Source organism: Castanea sativa, chromosome 11, assembly GCF_040712315.1.
Source record: "Castanea sativa cultivar Marrone di Chiusa Pesio chromosome 11, ASM4071231v1".
Classification (NCBI taxonomy): Eukaryota; Viridiplantae; Streptophyta; class Magnoliopsida; order Fagales; family Fagaceae; genus Castanea; species Castanea sativa.
Window position 1 is genome coordinate 1,431,078 of NC_134023.1, and position 5,580 is coordinate 1,436,657.

Genomic DNA, 5,580 nt, shown 5'->3' on the forward strand with positions numbered 1-5,580 from the left:
GAGAAGTGAGACGCAGAGAGAACAGAGAAGTGAGACGAAGAGAGAAGTGAGACCGAGAGAGAAATGGAGAAGAAAAAGAGAGAAGAGAAAGAAAGAAGGGTTGCGGCAACAGAACAGGTAAGTAGGGATTTTAGTGTTAGGTAGAATGACCAGATTGCCCTTAAAAAAATTCAAAATTACAAAAAAAAAAAAAAATTTCGGTCCGGTATTCATGTACCGGCCGGTACGGCCGGTACAAGGCCGGTACACCCGGTATCTTACCTGGTACGGTATGGAGGATGTACCTGTACCGGCCTACTGGCCGGTACGGTACGAAATCCTCCCCATTGCCCAAGACCCAACAAAAGGAATTATTTTTAGACTTGGAACTTCCTCACCGACCCAAAAAGAAGGAATTATTTTAAGAGTTGGAACTTCCACACCAAATAAAGTTATTGTTTGCTAAAGATGTACTGGAGTTAGTTTATATAATATATAGACTCTTATAGATACATCACTTAACTTAAAAGAGTTAAGCTCGTGAGTTTGGCCCTAATAATATTATATTAACTATTTAATCTTCTCATTAGTATCTAATGTGGGACTTCATTATTACTTAATCAACCACACCATTCACACATAAACATTATAACAAATCTTCCTTTTCTTGTGAGTCTTCTAGCTACCAAGTCACTTGTGGGACTTCAATTAGTTTCACCTTTGAACATAAACTTTTTTCTTAGAATTCCAGGTGTGATGCATTAGCAACACCTTTAGTGTACCCTTTACTCGACCATGCTTGGGGCGAAAATGGGAGTCTTTTTTGCACAACTATGAGAGTTGCCGATATATAGCCACATTGACTCACCACTAATAGAACTTTTTGTCAACCATGGGTGGAGGCATGTGAGTCTTCCTTGTTGTACTCGGTGGAACTCACTAATGAACACCTGCCCTTTAACTATTGGGTCTAATAACACTTGCTGGTTAGAAAAACATGGGGAGATTTCTTGAATAATTAATATAACACATAGAATAGATACACCACCCAACCTAAAAAACTTAAGCCTGTAACCAACATAATGCACAATAATGTCATATACACACACACACACACAAAAGTGCACAAATTTTGTCCTGAATTAAGCATCATGTTGTAAATGCCAATTGAGCCAGTGGCATGGGCCGTGGGGGTACACAAGCTTCACAATAATTTAACTACCATACAAGGAGAATATGTGGGTTTTAGTTGGGCAGCACAAATTTGTCCATCCATTACAAGAAAGAATACAAGGAAGTGTTTTTTAGAATTTTCAGTTAAATTGGTGGGGAATCCGCAAATATCTTTCCTTCACTCATCGATCATGTTGTAGATGCCTGAAATTGAAAAGTGACATTTATTGTCACATATGTAATATAAGTAGGGAGGTAGTTTGTTCCTACCCGTTTACCACTCATCAAGATAATGAGTTAGGTTCTTCTCGAAAAAAAGAAAAAAGAAAAAGGATAATGAGTTAGGCTAACATATGAAATATTTGCAAAATTACAAGTGGTGTATTTATCAAACTAACATATGAAATATTTGCAAACTTACGTGTGTTGTCATTTATATGATTACTATTTGACTCTATGCCAATTATAACTATTAATGCTCCTCTTGATCGAGAAATTACCATCTAGATTTTCAGTCTTGTTATTATTATTAAGCCACTGATATCGGAGCTAGAGTGGATATTATTGTTATAATACCAAAATAATAATAATAATAATAATAATAATAATAATAATAATAATAATAATAATAATAATAATAATAATAATAATAAACATAGTTTTTAAAATGGATAACTGGAAACAGGCTTGAAAGTTGATTTTTAAATCCTAAGTATCCGAATTTTCAAAGAAAAACTTTATTGAAAATAAATAATGGAATTCGTGGTATATTATTCATTCATGTCCCCAAAAATGCTATTTGCAATTATGTAATTACTATTGATGACATGATTCATTTTGATAATATATTAAGATAGCTACAAAAAAATACAAAGGAAAATAGATTACTTCACCAAAAAAAAAGAAAAGAAAAAGGAAAATAGATTACTTATCTTGTGGGGATTGCATCTGTAAACTTATCCTAACTCTTGTCCCTTTTCTATTTTTTGGTGGAAAAAAGTTAGAATTATTTCTCTATAACATAAATTTCTTGATTCATCAACTGCTGCATTGAAATTTCAGCAAAGGGCTTGGGCAATTGTGACCTTTGAACAAAAAACTCCTGTGATACTTGTTTCATTGTGGGGTGGGATTTGGGATTGGAACATAGGCCTGCCAATGCTAGCGTTACAACTAGAACCACACTCTGAGCAATTGTTTGGTTGATATGAGGTGAGAGGTGAGGGTCTAAGACATCTTTTAGCATGATATGTTGAGTTGATGATGATGCTAATGAGGAAATAAGCTCTCCTAGATGCCTTCCCATTATTGTTTCTAGCACCACTACACTGAAGCTATAGACATCGCATTTTTCATTCACAACCATGGTGTAAGCAAGTTCTAAAACACAACAAAATAAAGTGTGAGCAAAACAATACTACTCGGGAGGTGTAACTTGTTAGCAATATTCTACTATTGTATGACAGTAAGTTAGCAACTTAGGAACATATCAGCAATTTGATCTTTCTAGTAAATATGTGAGCATATGATCAATAATTAATCTCATTTGTTTCTGACAGTGTGTGTGTTTGTGTATGTAAAAAAAAAAAATACCTGGGGCAATATATCCGTAGGTGCCAGCAAGTGTAGTTAAATTGGAGGAATTATGATTTAAGGGTCTAGCTATGCCAAAATCTGCAACAATTGCCTCAAATTCCAAGTTTAGTAAAATGTTGTTGGTAGTTAGGTCTCAATGGACAATTGTTGGAATGCAATCATGATGCAAGTAAGATAAAGCATTTGCTATGCCTTTAATGATGTTTAGACGTTTCTTCCTTTTCAACTCCTTGGCTTCAATGTCATTGCTTAGGACATAAAATAAGCCTCCTCTTTCAATGTATTCATATATCAAAAACATGCATCTTTTATGTAGACAGAACCCATAAAGCTTCACAATGTTACGGTGACGAATTTCAGACAAGACTTTGGCTTCATTTCGGAAACTCTTGTCAAAAGATGGCTCATCAGCCTCTAAACGATGAAGTTTTTTAAGGGCAACAACCTTTCCACTAGGTAAGTTAGCTTTGTAAACACTACCATAACCACCCGTTCCAATACAATATTTGTTGTCAAAGTCCTCGGTTGCTGTAATGATGTCTTCAAATGCAATATTTCCATCATAATTCCATATTGAGAATAAATCTCCAGTCCTTATTGCTTTAGACTCGTGTTGTTTGTTCCTAATTTCCTTTCGACGAGAGAGGAAAGCAATTCTAATTCCAATAATTCCAAGCAATAAGAATCCAAGGATAACCGTGAAAAGGACAATTGTATTAGTCCTACTTGAGAATTTCTTAATCCTTGTGGAGCAATTAGGTAATCCTGAGAAGTGATCATAGCAAAAATTCGTGTTGCCTAGAACTGCCTCAAGTCTATTATATCTCCAAAAACCATCTGGGATTGGACCTTCCAAAGAGTTGTAAGCCAAATTCGTTCCGTATAGTAAGCCAAAAGTGCTGGGAATGTTACCAGTGAGATTATTAAATCTGAGATCCAAGTGCTGTAAGGAACTGAGGTTCCCAAGGGTACGGGGTATTTTTCCACTAAACAAGTTGTGACTAAGGTCGATGGTAGTTAAGTTATATGAGTTAGAAAGACGAGGCGGAATGCTTCCATAAAATTGGTTGTCGCTCAAAAACAATATCTCCAAAGAATAGCACTCGTAAAATGGGGGAATTGAACCAACGAAATTATTAACACTAAAATCCAGAAACAACAATTCGGTCAAGCTCCCTATAGTTGAAGGGATTAGGCCAGCAAGGCTATTATTATGGAGATCCAAGTTTCTCAGCTTTCTCATGTTTCCTATTTCTAGGGGAATGGAGCCATTGATTTGGTTGGAAGCAAGAGAGAGAAGGGTCAAGTTTGCCAAACAACCCAAAGTACGAGGAAGTGGACCAGTAAGCACGTTATTAGAAAGGTCTAGAGAAACTAGATTTTTCAGCTTTCCTATTTTTGAAGAAATTGGACTAAGAAGATTGTTTGTACCCAAATGTAGAGCCGTCAAATTCTTCAGATTATAAATTTCAGAAGGGATAGTACCGTTAATTTTATTTGAATGTAAATCAAGATGAGTGAGACAAGTTAAAAGACCAAGAGTTGAAGGGATTGTACCATTGAAGTAATTTCCACCCAGGTATAATTCAACAAGGCTACTTAGGTTTCCCAATTGTAAGGGAATTGGACCGCTCATTTGATTGAAAGAAATATCAAGCTTCTCTAATTGAGTGAGTTTTGCGAGTGAGAGAGGTAGTTCACCTAAAAGAAAATTCCCAGATAAGTTAAGATGAGTGAGTTTAGAAACACTACCAAGTTCTGGTGGGATGCTCCCGTATAGCTCCATTCCTGCTAGCTTGAATCAGACCAAATTTGGGAATGAAGAGAAGCTGAAATTGCGTAAATGGACTCTATCATGCGGTTCTGTATAGTTTAAGTTGATATCTATCACACTTCCACCATCAATGCAAACGATGCCGTCCCACTTGCAAAGATTTGAGGTTGTTTCTTCATTCCACCACCACCACAGAGTCTGGTTCAGAGCCTTTGCTTCTTGGGCTAGTGGCAGTGATTGAGGTTTTTGCAACGGGAGAAGAAGTATTCGCGCTACCCACATGGTTTATGATTATGATAGCAGTAATCCAAACTAATATCACAAGGGAAATGGAAACAGAGGATGGCATGTTTAGTGGATAATTGGTGATCGTTTTAGTTCAATACAATTTTACTAAGCAAAATAATTGATTATTCCGATTGCAAATAGTTCATTTAGACTTTATACAATTGTCGCATGGAGGGAGCAACGGTATGAGGTTACTTTGCATTTGGATAAAAAAAAAAAAAAAGAAAAAAAAAAAGTCACGCATTTGCATTGCTGGGAAAATACAACTTTCCCGCACCCTAGTGTGGTAAGGGAAACAACGGTATGAGGTTACCTTGAAGATTTCACTTGAGATATTATGCCTTGGACAAGGGATACTGTAAGAAATTGATTTAATAATTGGGGTTGACGTAATAATAATAGATGGAAATTTTGGTCAATATAGTGCTTTTACTTTATAGGAGCTGGTAGAATGTGTAGCCGATACATATATATTACCTCCCTCTCATATGGAGTGGGTTGCATGTATCTTTTTTCTTACATGCCCATTATAGAAGATAAAAAACTCATGCCATTGGAATTTTCTTTTTGTACCTCATAGTGTAAAATTTCAAAGGTGTTTGGTAATGTTGTTCTAGTAACGTTATTTGTATTTTTTTAAAATACATGTAATGTTGTTTAAAAACTAAAAATTGTTGCTCAAAATCACATACCAAACAACCCCTTCATTTCTCTCAATTTTGTCATAGGACTCTTTTTGTATGGCTAGTGGTTTGTAGCGTAGAAAGAGT

At 35.7% G+C, this 5,580-nt stretch overlaps 1 pseudogene; it reads right to left on the bottom strand.

Annotated features, from left to right (window-relative positions):
- Window positions 1–1,843: 1,843 nt before the first annotated feature.
- LOC142618089 (uncharacterized) lies at window positions 1,844–4,871 on the bottom strand (annotated as a pseudogene).
- Window positions 4,872–5,580: the final 709 nt, after the last annotated feature.